The sequence below is a fragment of the Chiloscyllium plagiosum genome, unplaced genomic scaffold, assembly GCF_037043375.1.
Source record: "Chiloscyllium plagiosum isolate Xiang-an unplaced genomic scaffold, Cpla_swu_hap1 HiC_scaffold_35, whole genome shotgun sequence".
NCBI lineage: Eukaryota > Metazoa > Chordata > Chondrichthyes > Orectolobiformes > Hemiscylliidae > Chiloscyllium > Chiloscyllium plagiosum.
The window spans coordinates 8,827,415-8,848,442 of NW_028270173.1; the positions used below are offsets into that span (position 1 = coordinate 8,827,415).

General features: G+C 48.5%; 1 long non-coding RNA gene and 1 pseudogene across 1 annotated transcript; one reads left to right on the forward strand and one right to left on the reverse strand.

The window, feature by feature from the left end:
• The first annotated feature begins 642 nt into the window (after nt 1-642).
• On the forward strand, nt 643-777 carry LOC148140029 (U1 spliceosomal RNA; annotated as a pseudogene).
• Nucleotides 778-8,596: 7,819 nt separating this feature from the next.
• LOC148140030 (uncharacterized) lies at nt 8,597-13,992 on the reverse strand. Its single transcript, XR_015753017.1, has 2 exons — nt 13,880-13,992; nt 8,597-9,072 (listed from the first exon to the last, which is right to left on the reverse strand). It is a non-coding gene; the product is annotated as an uncharacterized LOC148140030 (long non-coding RNA).
• Nucleotides 13,993-21,028: the final 7,036 nt, after the last annotated feature.

Genomic DNA, 21,028 nt, shown 5'->3' on the forward strand with positions numbered 1-21,028 from the left:
ACCTTTGTGATATATGATTAGATTCCCTAGAGTATGGAAACAGGCACTTCGGCCCAACCAGTTCACATCAACTGTGCCTGGAGGATCATCAACTCGGTGAAGGATGCTCCAGAGGAAGTCTGGAGAGGAATGCAGTGGTGTTTGTCGAGGTTCGTCCCGAGCAGCGCCGTGACCCAGGATTCCGTGCTCTACGGCCTGTTCCCCGGGACGCACACTGAGACGAACATCAACTGTGCCTGGAGGATCATCAACTCGGTGAAGGACGCTCTCTGGGTGGTCCGAAACCTGCTGATCTTCCAGCTGAAGGAGTTGACCCCGACTGAGTGTTGCAGACTGGCACATTCCAAGGTCCAGGACTACGTGTTGGGGGATGTGCTGAGGCTTGGGGCAGCTGCTGCCAATGTGCGGTGGGGAAAGACCACTGTGTAACATCTGCCTGCCTAACGAAGAACAGGGGGCCCATGCAGTCATTTGGGCTCTGCTCACGCCTCAGCTAATCATATGGGCATATGATCGAAAAATGTACAGACCTGTATAAAAATGATAAATTCTGATCTCTGTATGTACATGTTTACATATGTATGGCATGACCAACTGTACAGACCATCAAATTATTTTATGAATAAAGTCTATTTTTGAAATAAAAAAAAGTGGTTCTCCCAGGACGAGGCTATCCCATTGCACTTCGGGTGTGCTGACGCCTGCGATGTCCCCAAATGCGGGATACTCGACTGCAAAATTTGTGGTAGTGGGGGACTGCGTTCGCGCTCTCCCCTGATTGACAAGCAAAAAGCAGATTTTTCAGTAAATACCACACACTTGTGCTTCATACGGCTTCCTTTGTCCCGCGCACCTATGTTCAATTCAGTTTCACCCAAATCGACGGATAATGCCGCACATCTTACTTCATCCGCTGTGTTCAAAGCTCTTCATAAGAGGACTAAGCCCTTCAAATAACCAAATCTGCGCCCGCATTTGCTCCATTTCCCTCTATTTACTGCCTTATTACAGTATTGCTCAAAGTGTCTCTTTCAACAATTTATTTGACAGATTATATTCAGCTCTGTCCACTGATTCTTCACCACCTGCTCCAGGTAAAAGGAGACGGTGGATGCTGTCATCTAATCATACAACTTCACAGTATGGAGGCAGGCTTTTCGGTCCAAAATGGCCATGCTGCACACTCTTATACAGTCATACAGATGTACAGCATGGAAACAGACCCTTGGGTCCAACTCGTCCATGCCAACCTGATACTCCAACCCAATCTAGTCCTACTTGCCAGCACCCGGCTCATATCTCTCAATCCTTCCAATTCATATACACATCCAAATGCCTTTTAAGGGTTGCAATTGTACCAGCCACCACCACTTCCTCTGGCAGCTCATTCCATACACGTACCATCCTCGAAGTCAAAACTTTGCCCCTTAGGTTATTGACCCTCTCACCCTAAACTATGCCACCAGGGAAAAAACTTGGTCTATTTATCCTATCCATTCCCCTCATGATTTTATAAACCTCTACAAAGTCACCCCTCAGCCTCCGATGCTCCAGGGAAAACAGCCCCAACCTGTTCAGCCTCTCCCTATAGCTCAAATCCTCCAACACTGGCAACATCCTTGTAAATCTTTTCTGAATCCTTGTAAATCTTTTCTGAACCCTTTCAAGTTTCACAACATCTTTCCGATAGGAAGGAAACCAGAATTGCACACAGTATTCCAACAGTGACCTAACCAATGTCCTGTACAGCCGCAGCATGACCTCCCAACTCCTGTACTCAATACTCTGACAATAAAAGAAAGCATACCAAATGCCGCCTTCACTATCCTATCTACCTGCGACTCCTCTTTCAAGGAGCTATGAACCTGCACTCCAAGGTCTCTTTGTTCAGCAACACTCTCTAGGACCTTACCATTAAGTGTATACGCCCTGCTAAGCTTTGCTTTCAAAATGCAGCACCTCGCATTTATCTGAGTTAAACTCCATCTGCCGCTTCTGCCCATTGACCCAGCTGATCAAGATTCTGTTGTAATCTGAGGTAACCTTCTTCACTGTCCACTACACCTCCAATTTTGGTGTCATAAGCAAACTTACTAACTATATCTCTCATGCTCACATTCAAATCATTTATGTAAATGACAAAAAGTAGAGGACCCAGCACTGATCCTTGTGGCACTCCACTGGTCACAGGCCTCCAGTCTGAAAAACAACCTCCCACCACCACCCACTCTGTCTTCGACCTTTGAACCAGTTCTGTACCAAATGCCTAGTTCTCCCTTTATTCTGTGAGCCCTGACCTTGCTAACCAGTCTCCCTTGGGGAACCTTGTCAAACACCTTACTGAAGTCCATATAGATCACGTCTACCGCTCTGCCCTCATCAATCCTCTTTGTTACTTCTCCAAAAAACTCAATCAAGTTTGTGAGACATGATTTCCCACATGCAAATCCATGTTGACTATCACTAACCAGTCCTTGCCTTTCCAAAGACATGGACATCCTGTCCCTCAGAATTCCCTCCAACAACTTGCCCACCATGGACGTCAGGCTCACCGGTCTATAGTTCCCTGGCTTTTCCTTACTACCCTTCTTAAAGAGTGACACTACGTTAGCCAACCTCCAGTCTTCCAGCACCTCACCTGTGACTATCGATGATACAAATATCTCAGTAAGAGGCCCAGCAATCACTTCCCTAGCTTCCTGCAGAGTTCTAGGGTACACCTTATCAGGGCCTGGGGTTTTATCCACCTTTATTCATTTCAAGACATCCAGCACTTCCTCCGCTGTGATATGGACATTTTGCAAGGTGTCAGCATCTATTTTGCGACTTTTTATATCTTCCATGTCCTTTTCCACAGTAAATACTGATGCAAAATGCTCGTTTAGTATCTTTCCTATTTTCTGCGGCTCCACACAAAGGCCGCCTTGCTGATCTTTGAGGGTCCCTTACCCTCTCCCTAGTTATCCTTTTGTCCTTAATGTATTTGTGTTCACAATTAAATTAGTCCCATTTGCCTGTATTTGGTCCACACTCCTCCATATCTGTCCCATCCATCGACTTGTCCAAATGTTTCTTAAATGACAAAATTGTACTCCACTCCACCACTCCCTCTGGCAGCCTGTTCCACTCCCCACCCTCTTTGTACACCCCAGTGCGACACCGGCATCTCCAATAGTCACAGACACAGTTTAGTTCTGTGAAATAGCACATGAAGAAATCAAGGTGGAGAAAGTGAGGACGCAGATGCTGGAGATCAGAGCTGAAAATGTGTTACTGGAAAAGCGCAGCAGGTCAGGCAGCATCCAAGGAACAGGAGAATCGACGTTTCAGACATAAGCCCTTCTTCAGGAATCTGAAGAAGGGCTTATGCCCGAAACGTCAATTCTCCTGTTCCTTGGATGCTGCCTGACCTGCTGCGCTTTTCCAGCAACACATTTTCAGCCATGAAGAAATCAAGTAAACATTGGAGTTTGATGCTCTCAATAAACGCATCAAAGGAATCTCTTATTTGTACAGGCAACTTCAAAGGCATCTGGATGGGTATATGAATAGAAAGGGTTTGGAGGGATGCGGGCCGGGTGCTGGCAGGTGGGACTAGATTGGTATTGGATATCTGATCGGCATGGACAAGTTGAAAGGCCTGTTTCCATACAGTACATCTCTGTGACTCAATTACTGCATTTGATGCACCAGGAACATCCCATAACTGAAGGGACCCCTGCTTACCTTGAGCAGGGAGACCTTTGACAATGGTCTTTCCCAACTATGTCTTGCTGGCACCTGCCTTCAAGCTTTAGTGTGTCCCTCAGCATGTAGTCCTGAACCTTGGAAAGTGCCTCCAACACTTGGGGAAGGTCAACTCCTTGTTCTGGAAAACCAACAATTTTTCGGAAGACCAGAGAGCACCTTTCACCGTTTGCCACGCACAAAGCCACACTGACTGTTCCAAATGGGTGCTCGCCTCTCCAAATGCCTCGAGATCCTAACTCTCAGAATCCCCTCTCACAACTTAGCAACCACAACCGTTCGCCTCACCAGTCTATTGTCTCCAATCTATGCTGTGAGTTCATTTGCCTTACCTGTCAGGCCCCTTGCTTTGAAATCAATGCAATTTCACCGAAGGCTTCCCTTGCTTCCTGCCGTGCTCTTGCCTGCCCTGTTTAGTACGAGAGTTATCAAAACTGCCATTACTGTTTAACTTAGTTTCATTACGTCTGTACTGTCCTCAAAATTCTGAATGTAGGGAGTGTTGCTGGACATAAAGACCTTGGAGTGTCGGTTCATGCTTCCTTGAAAGTCAAGTCGCAGATCGATTTAAGAAGGCATTTTGTAAGCTCCCCTTCATTGGTTGGAGGGTTCAGTATCAGAGTTGGGATTTTATGTTGTGGCTGTACAGGACATTGGTGAGGCAGAGTTTGGAGTATTGTGCCCATTTCTGCTCTCCTTCCTATCGGAAGGATGTTGTGAAACTTGAAATGCTTCAAAATACATTTACAAGGATGTTGCCAGGGTTGGAGGATTTGAGCTTTCGGGAGAGACTGAATAGGCTGGGACTGTTTTCCCTGGAGTGTCGGAGGCTGAGGGGTGACCTTATAGATGTTTATAAAATCATGAGGGGAATGGATAGGATAAACAGACAAGATAATAGACCATAGGTGCAGGAGTAGGTCATTCTGCCCTTCGAGCCTGCACCACCATTCAATATGCTCATGGCTGATCATCCTTAATCAGTATCCTGTTCCTGCCTTATCTCCATTACCCTTGATTCCACTATCCTTGAGAGCTCTATCCAACTCTTTCTTAAATGAATCCAGAGACTGAGCCTCCACTGCCCTCCGGGGCAGAGCATTCCACACAGCCACCACTCTCTGGGTGAAAAAGCTTCTTCTCATCTCTGTCCTAAATGGTCTACCGCGTATTTTTTTTAATAGATATTTTTATTAGAAATTTAACATTTTTACAAGTTTACAAAAATAAACAAAACTCTCAAGTACAAACATTGATATACAATTAAATCTTAAATATACAACTGCCAAAATTTAACAAAAGAAAAAAATACCGAGAAAGAAAAAAAAACTCAACTAACTACTAATCTAACCTCCAACTAACCAGAGTGTATATTTAAGTCAAATAAGAGAGAGAGAGAAAAAAAAACAACGGATAACATAGAAATTGAGTAGTGAGATACATGCTCGGAATGTGTTAACATCAAATGTAACAAAACCCGTATTCATGCGGGATTCCTCTCCTAAAGGGCCCCAGACCAACCAGATTCGTAATCTCAATTAAATAAAAGCCCTTGTTAGGATAGCCAAAATATCTGTATTTATGTAATTCAAGAAGGGCTGCCATATTTTATAAAATAATTCGGTCTTTCGGAGCATCATATTTGTAAGGACGTCAAGGGGAATACATTCCATAATTAATCTGTGCCAATTTGAAAGTCCAGGGGAGCCCTTAGCCACCCAGTTTATCAAAATATCTTTCCTTGCACAGAAAGAGAGAATAGAAAATAGTCTCTTCCCCCAGCCTTTCTCTGGTCTGACTGGCTGGGGCAGGGCTGGCCGCCAGGTTCGAATTGGGCTATGTTTAAAATGTCAGGTTCGCTTACCCTGTTCAGAGAAGAAGGAGCTGTCGACGAATATCGACAAACGTTTTTTTAATTTCAAAAATATACTTTATTCATAAAATATTTGGATGATCTGTACAATTGGTCATTCCATACATTGGTAAACATTCCATTTCTTGGTATGCAGAGACAGAGTCATCATTCATATATACAGCTCTGTGCCATTACATATTTAGCTGAGGTGCCAGCAGAGCCCAAATGACTGCATGGGCCCCCTGTTCTTCGTTAGGCAGGCAGACTTTACACAGTGGTCTTTCCCCACTGCGCCTTGGCAGCAGCTGCCCCAAGCTTCAGCACGTCCCTCAACACATAGTCCTGGACCTTGGAATGTGCCAGTCTGCAGCACTCAGTCGGGGTCAACTCATTCAGCTGGAAGATCAACAGGTTTCAGACCACCCAGAGAGAATCCTTCACCGAGTTGATGATCCTCCAGACACAGTTGATGTTCGTCTCGGTGTGCGTCCCGGGGAACAGGCCGTAGAGCACGGAGTCCCGCATCACAGCACTGCTCGGGACGAACCTCGACAAACACCACTGCATTCCTCTCCAGACTTCTTCTGCGTAGGCACATTCCAGAAGGAAGTGTGTGACGGTCTCGTCCCCCCCGCAGCCGCTTCGAGGGCAGCGTGCGGTGCGGCTGAGAGTCCGGGCGTGCATAAAGGATCTCACAGGCAGAGCCCTTCTCACCACCAGCCAAGCCATGTCTTGGTGCTTGTTGGAAAGTTCTGGCGATGAGGCATTCTGCCAAATGGCTTTGACAGTCTGCTCAGGGAACCGCTCGATAGGATCCGCCCTCTCCTTTTCCCGAAGGGTCTCAAGGACACTACCTGTTGACCACTTCCTGATGGACTTGTGGTCAAAGATGTTGTTCTTCATAAACTTCTCCACAAAGGACAGGTGATACGGAACGGTCCAACTACTCAGAGCGTTCCGCGGCAGCGAGGCCAGGCCCATCCTTCACAACACCGGGGAGAGGTAGGACCTCAGTACGTAGTGACACTTGGTGTTTGCGTACCGGGGATCCACGCACAGCTTGATGCAGCCACACACAAAGGTGGCCATCAGGGTGAGGGTGGCATTGGGTGTTTTTTTCACCGTTACCCAGATCTTTGTACAGTGAGTCCCTTCGGACCCGGTCCATCTTTGACCTCCATATAAACTGGAAGATGGCCCGGGTGACTGCAGTGGCACAGGTTCTGGGAATAGGCCAGACCTGTGCCACGTATAACAGCAATGACAGTGCCTCACACCTGATGACCAGGTTTTTTCCCGCGATGGAGAGCGACCGTAGCTTCCATCTGCCCAGTTTCTGCCTCACTTTGCTGATACGCTCCTCCCAAGACTTGGCGCATGCCCCAGCCCCCCTGAACCAAATACCCAGCACCTTCAGGTGGTCGGTCCTGACGGTGAAGGGGATCGAGGATTGGTCGGCCCAGTTCCTGAAGAGCATGGCCTCGCTCTTGCCTCGGTTTACCTTGGCCCCGAGGCCCGTTCGAACTGGTCACAAATGCACATGAGTCTGCGCACAGACAGCGGATCCGAGCAGAATTCGGCGATGTCATCCATGTACAGGGAGGCCTTAACCTGCAGGCCCCCACTGGCAGGAATAGTCACCCCTCTCAGGCTCGCATCCTTCCTGATGGACTCAGCAAATGGCTCTATGCAGCACACAAACAAGGCAGGAGAGAGGGGGCAGCCCTGCCTGACTCCAGATCTGACTGGGAAGCTATCTGATTCCCACCCGTTGATTGAGACTGCACTGACAATGTTGGTGTAGAGCAGTCTGATCCAATTGCAGATTCCCTCCCCAAAGCCCATTTTGGAGAGAACATCTCTCATATACCTGTGTGATATCCTGTCAAAGGCTTTCTCCTGGTCCAGACTGATCAGGCAGGTGTCCAACCCTCTGTCCTGCACGTAGGCGATCATATCCCTGAGGAGTGCGAGACTCTCAGCGATCTTCCTGCCCGGCACAGCACAGGTTTGGTCAGGGTGAATCACCAACCCCAGAGCAGACCTGACCCGGTTGGCGATTACCTTTGAGAGAATTTTGTAATCCGCATTCAACAGTGAGATTGGTCTCCAATTTCTAATTTCTTCCCTCTCCCCCTTCCGCTTGTAGACAAGGGTGATGATGCCTTTCCTCATGGATTCACTCATGGTACCTGCCCGAAGCATACTGACATACACCTCCAGCAGGCCCTGGCCAATCAAGTCCCACAGAGCGGAATAGAGCTCGACCGGTAAGCCGTCGCTTCCGGGAGTTTTATTCTTTTTGAAGGACTCGAGGGCCTTGGTCAGCACGTTCAGAGATAGTGGCAGGTCCAGCCTGTCCTGTGTTCTGTCGTCTAAGACCTCCGTGATAGAGGGCAGTAACATTTGGGAGACCGCGCTGTCGGTCGGCTTCGCGTCATACAGACTGGCATAGAAGGATCTGCTGATCCTCATGACGTCAGCCTGAGATGACGTTATCGAGCCCTCTTCTTCCTTCAGGCTGCTGAGCCGGAGCTGCAGAGAAATGACCCAATAAAGCAGATAGCACACAACCAGATCGGGTGAAATCGACAAGCTATTTATTCCGAGCGATTAAGATTAAAGGTGCCAGGTACAAGTAAATATTTCTCAACATTGTTTGGATGTGAGCTTAAACTGAGAGCACCATCTTCTCTGGCTGCACATTCCACGTTTTCAACACCCTTTGTTGCTCTGAAAAACAGTCGCCTGTGATTCCAATGTAAACATCGTTTCCACATGTCTTTGATTTACGGCACTTGCTTACTTACACTAATAACGGAATGTGGTTTACCAATGAGATGTGCTTATGATCGTTGAAACACAAGATAGATATCTGATTAGATTAGATTCCCTAGAGTGTGGAAACAGGCCTTTCGGCCCCAACAAGGCCATACCGACCCTGTGGGAGAAATTAGCCCAATAAGGCAGAGAGCACACAAACCAGATCGGGTGAAATTGACAAGCTGTTTATTACAAGCGATATGGTTGGAAGAGAAACTGACTAGTCTGACACAGAACTGACAGTCTGTACAGGGAGATCAAGGGTTCTCTTCCTCCAGCTGAGGATGAAACCAGGTTTTATAGGAATCTTGTACAAAAAGATTAATGAAAATGGGGAAAGATACAATGTATCTGGAAATGGAGTAATCTAGTTACAATGGTGATAATTGAAAAACAGTTATCGAACGAATGTCCTGAATCTCGATACGATACAATACAACATCCCGACAGTATCAACGGGATCAGGAGATTCCAGCTTTTTGCAGGTTGGTGAGAATGTCTCTTCTGAAACAGTAAGGGGCTTCCATTGTTCCTGTCCTGGGAGCGATGTCCTTGGTGGTGTCTCTCCGTCTGACCTGTTCTTTGTGGGGCTTTGGTATTGCTGTGTTATGAGACTGACCTCGGGGTTGTGGGAGGTTCGCAATCTGCTTTGAGAGCACAAGATTTCTTTTAATTTTAAAATTTATACTTTATTCATGGAAATGTCTTTACATAGATGTGTTTTCTCACAAATGCAGGGTACAATAGCAGATCAAAGAAACTATTACATATTGGAGTTTTACTCTAATCAACAAACAAAAGGAACCTCTTAGATTAGATTATTTACAGTATGAACACAGGCCCTTCGGCCCAACAAGTCCACACTGACCCTCTGAAGAGCAACCCACCCAGACCCATTCCCCTACATTGACCCCTTCACCTAATTCTGTGGGCAATCTAGCATGGCCAATTCACCTAACCTGCACATCTTTGGACTGTGGGAGGAAACTGGAGCACCCGGAGGAATCCCACGCAGACACGGGGAGAATGTGCAAACTCCACACAGACAGTTACCCGAGGTGGGAACTGAGCCGGGGTCTCTGGCACTGCGAGGCAGCAGTGCTAACTACTGCGCCACTGTGCCACCCACAAGATTGCATTTATGGAATATGATAAAGAGGTTTATACCACCCCGATCATAGAACATAGAACATAGAACAATACAGCACAGAACAGGCCCTTCGGCCCACGATGTTGTGCCGAACTTCTAACCTAGATTAAGTACCCATCCATGTACCTATCCAAATGCCGCTTAAAGGTCGCCAATGATTCCGACTCCACCACTCCCACGGGCAGCGCATTCCATGCCCCCACCACTCTCTGGGTAAAGAACCCACCCCTGACATCTCCCCGATACCTTCCACCCTTCACCTTAAATTTATGTCCCCTTGTAACACTCTGTTGTACCTGGGGAAAAAGTTTCTGACTGTCTACTCTATCTATTCCTCTGATCATCTTATAAACCTCTATCAAGTCACCCCTCATCCTTCGCCGTTCCAACGAGAAAAGACCGAGAACTCTCAACCTCTCCTCGTACGACTTCCTCTCCATTCCAGGCAACATCCTGGTAAATCTTCTCTGCACCCTCTCCAAAGCTTCCACATCTTTCCTATAGTGAGGCGACCAGAACTGCACACAGTACTCCAACTGTGGCCTAACCAAAGTCCTGTACAGCTGCAACATCACTTCACAACTCTTGAATTCAATCCCTCTGCTAATGAACGATAATACTCCATAGGCCTTCTTACAAACTCTATCCACCTGAGTGGCAACCTTCAAAGATCTATGTACATAGACCCCAAGATCCCTCTGTTCCTCCACCTGACTAAGAACCCTACCATTAACCCTGTATTCCGCATTCTTATTTGTTCTTCCAAAATGGACAACCTCACACTTGGCAGGGTTGAACTCCATCTGCCACTCCTCAGCCCAGCTCTGCATCATATCTAAGTCCCTCTGCAGCTGACAACAGCCCTCCTCACTGTCCACAACTCCACCTATCTTCGTATCATCTGCAAATTTACTGACCCACCCTTCGACTCCCTCATCTAAGTCATTAATAAAAATTACAAACAGCAGAGGACCCAGAACTGATCCCTGCGGAACTCCACTTGTAACTGGGCTCCAGGCTGAGTATTTACCATCTACCACCACTCTCTGCCTTCGACCGGTTAGCCAGTTTTCTATCCAATTGGCCAAATTTCCCTCTATCCCATGCCTCCTGACTTTCCGCATAAGCCTACCATGGGGAACCTTATCAAATGCCTTACTAAAATCCATGTACACTACATCCACTGCTCTTCCCTCATCCACATGCTTGGTCACCTCCTCAAAGAATTCAATAAGACTTGTAAGGCAAGACCTACCCTTCACAAATCCGTGCTGGCTGTCCCTAATCAAGCAGTGTCTTTCCAGATACTCATAAATCCTATCCCTCAGTACCCTTTCCATTACTTTGCCTACCACAGAAGTAAGACTAACAGGCCTGTAATTCCCGGGGTTATCCCTATTCCCTTTTTTGAACAGGGGCACAACATTCGCTACTCTCCAGTCCCCTGGTACCACCCCCTTTGCCAGTGAAGACGAGAAGATCATTGCCAACGGTACTGCAATTTCCTCTCTAGCTTCCCACATAATCCTAGGATATATCCCGTCAGGCCCGGGGGACTTGTCTATCCTCAAGTTGTTCAAAATGTCCAACACATCTTCCTTTCTAACAGGTATCTCTTCTAGCTTACCAGTCCATTTCACACTCTCCTCTTCTACAATACGGTCCCTCTCGTTCGTAAATACTGAAGAGAAGTACTTTTTCAAGACCTCTCCTATCTCTTCCGACTCAATACACAGTCTCCCACTACTGTCCTTGATCGGACCTACCCTCGTTCTCGTCATTCTCTGGTTTCTCACATACGCATAAAATGCCTTGGGGTTATCCTTGATCCTATCCGCCAACGATTTTTCATGCCCTCTCTTAGCTCTCCTAATCCCTTTCTTCAGGTCCCTTCTGGCTATCCTGTATCCCTCCACTGCTCTGTCTGAATCCTGTTTCCTCAACCTTATGTAAGCCTCCTTCTTCCTCTTTACCAGACATTCAACCTCTCTCGTCAACCAAGGCTCCTTCACACGACCATTTCTTTCCTGCCTGATAGGTACATACATATCATGGACACGTCGTATCTGCTCTTTGAAAAAGTTCCACATTTCCACCACATCCTTCCCTGACAGCCTATGCTCCCAACGTATGCTCCTCAAATCCTGCCTTACAGCATCGTAATTTCCCTTCCCCCAATTATAAAATCTACCTTGTTGTGCGCACCTATCTCTCTCCATAACCAAGGTGAAAGTCACAGAATTGTGGTCACCATCACCAAAATGTTCACCCAAGTCACAGAATTGTGATCATAGCGGGTCAAACTGAAGTTCAGAATGTTCTTCCTGCTCCCAAAGAAGAATTGAAGCATAGACTATTTCTAAATGGGGAGAACATTTGAAAACCTGAAGTGCAAAGAGACTTGGGAGTTCTAGTCCACCATTCCCTCAAGGTCAAACTTGTAGGTTGAGTCAGTAGTTTTGAAGGCAAATGTAATGTTGGCATTTACTTTGAGACGAACAAGTAACAAAGAAATTTACACGAACAGGCCCTTCAGCTCTCTAAGCCTCTGCCGATTCAGCTTCTCTGTCTAAACCTGCCACCTATTTTCAAAAGCTCTGTGTCGTTTTGTTCCCTCCCCATTCATGTATCTGCCTGGATACATCTTCAATGACGTTGTTGTTCTAGCCCCTACCACCTCCACTAACAATGTGTTCCAGGCACCCACAACCTTCTGCCTGATGAACTTTCCACATATCTCCCCTAAACTTTGCCCCTCTCACTTTGAACATGTGATCCCTCACTTCTCGGCCTTTTGGCTAAGATCAACTGTCTGTTCTTATCAGGACAGGAGTCGAGTCGCGGGTCATCAGAGCAAGTGGAGCTCATCGATGGATCATGATTGGACGTTGGAGGATCGTTTGGTTGTGCTGACCTGCTATTGGTGGATATTCATGCTGGCTTCAGCCTAATGCCAATTCAGGGACCAGCCAACCTCAGAGCTATGGCCTCAACAGCTGCCCGCACCCCGGGCCAGGGGGTTCGAAATACCGTCCGGGTGTCTGTCAAGAAGGAGGAAGAGCGTACACCAGTCGATCGGATGGTGTTCGTCAAGAAGGTGCTGTTCGAGTGCTGTGGGTTCGCCGCAGCAGATGTGTACTGCCTGCACGCTTCAGGCTCACTGCCTTTATTCCTGATGAAGGGCTTTTGCCCGAAACGTCGATTTTGCTGCTCGTTGGATGCTGCCTGAACTGCTGTGCTCTTCCAGCACCACTGATCCAGAAAAAGCTTCTTGCTGTCCATCCTGTGTATACTTCTCATTATTTTTTCGGCCTCAATCAGGGTCCTCCTCCACCTCCATCTTTTCAATGAAAATAATCCTAATCTACTTAACCTCTCTTCATAGTGAGCCATGGTCCACATTCTTTCGGGAATGTTGGGACCAGAACGTGGAATTCCTAATGTGGCCAAACCAAAGTCTGAAACAACTGCCAACTCTTGTACTCAATACCCCGTCTGATGAAGGAAAGCATACCGTATGCCTTTTTGATCACTCTACTGATCTACATTGCCACCTTCAGGGAACAATGGTCCTGAACACTAAGATCTCTCTGTACATCAATTTTCCCCAGGACTTTTTCATTTACTCTATAGTTCACTCTGGAATTTGATCTTCCAAGATCCATCACCTCGCATTTGTCCGGAGTGAACACCATCTGCCATTTCTCTGCCCAACTCACCAATCTGTCTGTATTCTGCGGTATTCTCTGACAGACCCCTTCACTATCTGCTACTCCACCAATCTTAGTTTCATCTGCAAACTTGCTCATGAAGCAACCCACACGTTCCTGCAAATCATTTATGTACATCACAAGTAACAGTGATCCCAGCACGGATCCCTGTGGAACACCATTGGTCACAGGTCTCCATTTTGAGAAGCTCCCCTCCACTAATACTCTCTGTCTGCTGTTGCCCAACCTGTTCTCTATCCATCTAGCTAGAACAGCCTGGACCCCGTGCGACTTCACCTTCTCCATCAGCTTACCAGAGGGAACCCTATCAAATGCCTTACCAAAGTCCATGTACATGACATCTACATCCCTTCCCTCATTAATCAACTAGGACTTGAATATAAAAGCAGAGATGTACTTCTGAGGCTCTATAAAGCTCTGGTCATAGAGTCATAGAGATACACAGCATGGAAACAGACCCTTCAGTCAAACCCATCCATGTCGACCAGATATCCTAACCTAATCTAGGCCCATTAGCCAGCACTTGGCCCATATCCCTCCATACCCTTCCTATTCATATACCCATCCAGGTACCTTTTCAATGCTGTAATTGTACCAGCCTCCACCACTTCCTCTGGCAGCTCATTCCATACACGTACCACACTCTGCATGAAAAAGTTGTCCCTTAGTTCCCTTTCAGATCTTTCACTTCTCACCCTGAATGTATGCCCTCTAGTTCTGGACTCACCCACCCGAGGGAAAAGATCTGTCAATCTTCCGCTCTGCCTCCACGCCACAAGTTGGCGTGGAGGCAGAGCGGAAGTGTCAGACTCGCACACAGCCGTGGTAATAGGGAACTCCATAGTGAGAGGAACTGACCGGGGTTTTTGTGGCAGCAGGCAGGACTTAAGGATGGTGTGTTGCCTTCCTGGTGTCAGGGTTAAAGACACCACAGACAGAGTGCAGGAAATCCTCAAGGACGAAGGTGCAGGTCACAGACGTCACTGTAATTTCTGAACGCGATGACATTCGTGGTGTAGGATTGTCACCAGCTGGCAGTCACCGGTACTGCAGCCAAATATCATTCATGCGCGATCTTAGCCCAAAAGTAAAATATTGCAGATACTCAACATCGAAATAAAATCAGAAAAGGTTTACAATTGCTCAGCAGATCAAGGAGCATCTTTGAACAGAGATAACTTTGCAGATCTGTGGCCTTTTGCCAAATTGTGAAAAGGTGAAAAATAGATCTGATTTGAAGCATGACAGAGGCGGGGAAAGGTGAGAAAAGTAACAACCATAAAGGGGAGGATTTGTGATGTGGTGGAAGGATCCGTTCCAGTGCAGCCTCCCCATTGGATTGTGGGATTAACCCAACTGTTGTCTCTCGTACCATTCCATAAAACCATAAGACATAGGAGTGGAAGTAAGGCTATTCCGCCCATCGAGTCCACTCCACCATTCAACCATGGCTGATGGGCATTTCAACTCCACTTACCTGCATTTTCCCCGTAGCCCTTAAGTCCTCGAGACATCAAGAATTTATCAATCTCTGCCTTGAAGACATTTAGCGTCCCGGCCTCCACTGCACTCTGTGGCAATGAATTCCACAGGCCCACCACTCTCTGGCTGAAGAAATGTCTCCGCAGTTCTGGTCTGAATTTACCTCCTCTAATTCTAAGGCTGTGCCCACGGGTCCTAGTCTCCTCGCCTAACGGAAACAATTTCCTAGCGTCCGTCCTCTCCATTCCCACTGCAGTGTGCAGCTCCTCCCGCTAATCCGAGTGATGTTCCCAATGAAAGGACCATCTGAAAGTATTTTTCTTTCTCCTGAGTTTTTTCCTGCAGGTTTCCCTCTTGCTGTCCTCTTGAGGTCGAAGCTTTTGGCACATTGAGCCTGCATCGTGGCAGAGAAGTTTAGTATCTGCACTGTTACCCCAAAAGGACATCAGACAAACTGGAGGAAATCAGAAATTGCTGGAAAAGCTCAGCAGGTCTGGCGGCATCTCTTTGGATTGTGGAAGGAGACTGGAGAATTTCCCGGATGCTGTCAGACCTGCTGAGCTTTTTCCAACAATTTCTGTTTTGGTTCCGATTTACAGCATCCGCGGGTTCTTTCGGTTTTTATGGAAGTCCATCTGAGTCTGGAACAGGACAGGAAACAGCTGCTGGTCCGTTCACTTTGTCCTTCCCAACTGCTCCATCCTGTGTATCACAATGTATTATCCCTCTCCCCGCCCCCACACCTAAAGCCACGTGATCTCCTCCTGTTGGATAAATTGTTCATTTTAAATCTGAAGTAGATACATTTTTTGGGTCAAATGTGTTATGGGATTCGGGCGAAAGTCAGGAACATGGACTGGGGACAAGATCAGTCATGATCTCATTGAATGGTAGAACATACCAAAGGGGCCGAATGGCCTATTCCTGTTCCTGTGCCCCTTTAATGGGGAGATGGCGGTGCAGTGGGAACCTCACTAGAGGAATAATTCCCGGATGGACACGGGTCCCAATCCATCACGGTGCCTGTTAGAACTTCAATGCAATGTCTCAGTCTGGAATGGAAAGTGATTCCCATTAAAGTGGCCCAATGTTGGAAAGCCCCCTCCCTCACTCCCCCCCCCCCCCCCTCCCCATTAGTGTCAGTGCTGCCCTTTAGGGAAAGCAATCTGCCCTCCTCACAGGCAGGGCGGGGCCGAGATGGGGCGCTTGCGGGCGGTCGGTAACCGGGGGGGGGGTAATGCTGGGGGAGAGAGGGAGGGACAGGAATTGGACAGCACCGGTCACCGTTCATCCTTCACTAAACCGGTTCAGGCAGATTGTCGCTCTCTCTCTCTCCCCCACCCACCGCCCACCTCCCCCTTTCTCCGGGGGCGGATTGAAAGAGACTGGGATCTTCCTGCACTCTGATCCTCCTCTTCCCCATTTATTTAAGGGATGGAGGGGCCGGGTGGGGATTGTGTGAACCGACCCCCCGCGGTGGCAGCATCATGATGGAGAGTCGAGTGGGTTTGGGAAGTGGGGCATCTGGAGCCGGAGCTGCCTCTGGGCTATTTCTCTCTCTCACACAATCACACACAGACACACACACACACACATACACACACAGAGAGGGGAGAAAGGCTGTGAGCCAAGACCGGGCGGGAAACACGAATCTGCTGGAAAAAAGACGTGGGCGATGAGGCTGAAAGGAAGCTGCTGGAGCCCGCGCCCCTGAGTCTGAAATGGAGAGGTCTCTGAGCTTGCCCAAGGTGAAGGGTTACAATCCCAGGTTTGAGGGGGCACCGTGTCTTCATGGAGGGTCTTGGGAGGAACATATTGCCAGATGACAACGGATTGAAATGTTCTTCACGACTGTTTCAGGAGGTTGTACAGGATGTTGGTGAGGACATTTCTGGAGCAATGTGTTAGATTCTCGTCACCCTGCTGTAGGATGGATATTATTAAACTGGAGAGGGTTCAGAAACAATCTACAGGGATATCACACAGACTGGAGGGTTTGAGTTACAAGGAGAGGCTGGACAGGTTTTTTCACTGCGGCGTTGGAGGCTGAAGGGTGACCTTTATCGAGGTTTATAAATCATGAGGGACATGGAAGGGGCGAATAGCAAAGCTTTTTATCCCTTAGGGTAGAGGAGTTCACAACGAGAGAGAGGTTTAAGGTGAGAGGGAAAGATTACAGAGAGACCTGAGGGGAAACATTTTCACACAGAGTGAGGGTCGTGTATGGAACGAGCTGCCAGACAAAGTGATACAACGACAACATTTAAAAGGCATTTGGACAGGGAGGTGAATAGGAAACGGTCAGAGGGTTATGGAGCAGTCACAGGCTCCTAGGACTTGTTTAGTTTGGGAAAGTTGGCCGGCATGTTCGAATTAGTATACGCCTCTATGACAGAGATTAAAGGATGTGAAAAAGAATGATTGTTAAAAGGGAAAATGAGACAGAATTTGAATAAACACAAATAGAGAATGCTGGGGATACACAGCAGGGGCGCACTGCCCGGTTCTACCTCCTTCCCAAGATCCACAAGCCTGACCACCCTGGCCGACCCATTGTCTCAGCATGGTCCTGCCCTACTGAACTCATCTCTACCTACCTTGACACTGTCTGATCCCTCCTAGTCTAGGAACTCCCCACATACGTTTGAGACACCACCCAAGCCCTCCACCTCCTCCAATACTTCCGTTTCCTCAGCCCCCAACGCCTCATCTTCACCATGGATATCTAATCCCTCTACACCTCCATCCGCCATGACCAGGGCCTCTAAGCCCTCCGTTTTTTCCTCTCCAGTCGTCCCCAACAGTACCCTTCCACCGACACTCTCATCGTTTGGCCGAACTGGTCCTCACCCTTCACAATTTCTCCTTTGAATCCTCCCACTTCCTCCAGACCAAAGGGGTAGCCATGGGCACACGTATGGCCCCAGCTATGCCTGTCTCTTTGTTGGCTACGTAGAACAGTTGATCTTCCGTAATTACACCGGCACCACTCCCCACCTCTTCCTCCGCTACATTGATGACTGCATTGGCGCCACCTCGTGCTCCCGCGAGGAGGTTGAGCAATTCATCAACTTCACCAACACATTCCACCCTGACCTTAAATTTACCTGGACCATCTCTGACACCTCCCTCCCCTTCCGGGACCTCTCCATCTCCATTAGTGACGACCGACTTGACACTGACATTTTTTACAAACCCACCGACTCCCACAGCTACCTGGATTACACCTCATCCCAGCCTATCTCTTGCAAAAATGCCATCCCGTATTCCCAATTCCTCCGCCTCCGCCGTATCTGCTCCCAGGAGGACCAGTTCCACCATAGAACACACCAGATGCCCTCCTTCTTTAGAGACCGCAATTTCCCTTCCCACGTGGTTAAAGATGTCCTCCAACGCATCTCGTCCACATCCCGCACCTCCGCCCTCAGACCCCACCCATCCAACCGTAACAAGTACAGAACGCCCCTGGTGCTCACCTTCCACCCAACAAACCTCCGCATAAACCAAATCATCCGCCGACATTTCCGCCACCTCCAAACAGACCCCACCACCAGGGATATATCCCCACCCCTTTCCGCCTTCCGCAAAGACCGTTCCCTCCGTGACCACCTGGTCAGGTCCACGCCCCCCTACGACCCACCCTCCCATCCTGGCACTTTCCCCTGCCACCGCAGGAACTGTAAAACCTGTGCCCACACCTCCTCCCTCACCTCTATCCAAGGCCCTAAAGGAGCCTTCCACATCTATCAAAGTTTTACCTGCACATCCACCAATATCATTTATTGTATCCGTTGCTCCCGATGCGGTCTCCTCTACATTGGGGAGACTGGGCGCCTCCTAGCAGAGCGCTTTAGGGAACATCTCCGGGACACCCGCACCAATCAACCAAACTGCCCCGTGGCCCAAGATTTCAACTCCCCCTCCCACTCTGCCGAGGACATGGAGGTCCTGGGTCTCCTTCACCTCCTCTCCTTCACCACCAGACGCCTGAAGGAAGAACGCCTCATCTTCCGCCTCGGAACACTTCAACCCCAGGTCATCAATGTGGACTTCAACAGCTTCCTCATTTCCCCTTCCCCCACCTCATCCTAGTTTCTAACTTCCAGCTCCGCACTGTCCCCTTGACTTGTCCGGACTTGTCCGACCTGCCCAGCTCCTTTTCCACCTATCCACTCCACCCTCTCCTCCCTGACCTATCACCTTCATCCCCTCCCCCACTCACCCATTGTGCTCTACGCTACTCTTTCCCCACCCCCACCCTCCCCTAGCTTATCTCTCCACGCTTCAGACTCTCTGCCTTTATTCCTGATGAAGGGCTTTTGCCCGAAACGTCGATTTCGCTGCTCGTTGGATGCTGCCTGAATTGCTGTGCTCTTTCAGCACCACTGATCCAGAATCTGATTTCCAGCATCTGCAGTTATTGTTTTTACCTATGGGGAAACTTTGTCGAATGCCTAACTGAAGTCCATATAGATCTGCCCTCTTTAACACTTCTTCAAAAAACTCAATCAAGTTTGTGAGACATGATTTCCCATTCACAAAGCCATGTTGACTATCCCTAATCAGTCCTTGCCTTTCCAAACACATGTACACCCTGTCCCTCAGGATTCCCTCCAACAACTTGCCCACCACCGACTTCAGGCTCACTGCTCTATAAGAACCACTCCTGCCACATTCCCATTCCATGATCCAAAACCAATTATACAAATCAAAACCACACACATTTGAGCATTGATCATTAATAAACACCAATGTCTACCTCTCAGCAGTTTGAAAAGTAACCAGTTATCAAAGGGGAGGGTAGTGTTGATGCCACTGAAAGTGTAATCCGTGAGCCCAGGCCAAGGATCAGATTAGATCAGATTAGATTACAGATTCCCGACAGCATTGGAAATGGGCCTTTCAGCCCAACAAGTTAACACCGACCCTCCGAAGAGTAACCCACCCAGACCCATTCCCCTACCCTATGTTTACCCCTGACTAATCCACCTAACACCACAGGCAATTTAGCAAGGCCAATGCACCTGAGCTGCACATCTTATTCTGGCTAATGTGTCAGACATCTCTCAACCCTCCCACTGCAGAAAAGACCAACAAAGAATTAAATCAGATGGACCACTGGCCTCCAAATCTTTTCTGAACTTTTCCAAGCTTCCCAACATCCTTCCCAACACCAGAGCCTCCAACAGAGACTGAGATCATGAACAAAGGACACTTGAGGACATGACAACAATGAGACAGGATCAGCATCATCAGGTCATTCCTTTCAGAAATGGAAGAAGTCATTGTCACAATCAATAGCCCAGACAATATCCACCGCATCATGGAAGGAGATACATCCTTCTATATTCGGATCAATTTGGGAGCCAGGGATACAATTTCCCCTAAATCCCTTCCTGTTTCAAACCCGCCTGCATTCCCCGTCCTGTGAAGGGCCTGATCTGACTCCACCGCCTATGGGAGCCCCTATTGGGAAAACACCTCTCACTTGGGTCTGGGTCGCCCAGACAATCCCCCCAATGACTCCATGTGGCAGTGAGTCCCACATCCCACCAGCCAATTGAAGAGAAGGACACTCTCATGGAGACTCATGTCCTGTCAGGCCCTCCCCCTGCCCCGTGTCCGGGAGAGGGAGATACACTCTGAGGGAGAATTGCTGCCGTGTGTCCGGTTTGATGGAAACCCTTGGGGTTGAATATCCCTGGTGCGGATTCCCTGGACTGTCTGCGGTATTTAGTGGGATCCAGCAGTGAGCCCAGAGAAATAGTGGAAACAGCACCAACAGGATTCCCACTGGTCTCCCGCCCAGGCTGCAGCCAATTCTGGGCCTGGCCTTTCGGAAGGATGTCAAGGCCGAAGGGATGGTGCAAGGGGAGATTTCCCAGAATGGGACCAGGGATGAGGCCCTTCAGTTCTGTGCAGTGACTCCCAAAGTGAGGTTTGAGATGATCCTGGTGGATTGTAAGGGAGTGATGAGGAGGCGCTGGACAATATGTTTCAGCTTGTGTTTCCCACAAAGACCAACACAACTTGGCCATCCGTGCCTGGGGCTGCTTTGGGACTGAAGGATATGAAGGAGAGCAGCAGGCTGCCAGTCACTCCCAGGACAACATCCCCACCCCCTCCCATCCTCTCTCCACCCACCCACACCACTCCCAACCGACCTTCCCTCTCACCTCCCAGCTTCAGGGATTCCCATGGTTTTGCCAGGACTAAGCACTTGATGGGGGGGCCAGGAGC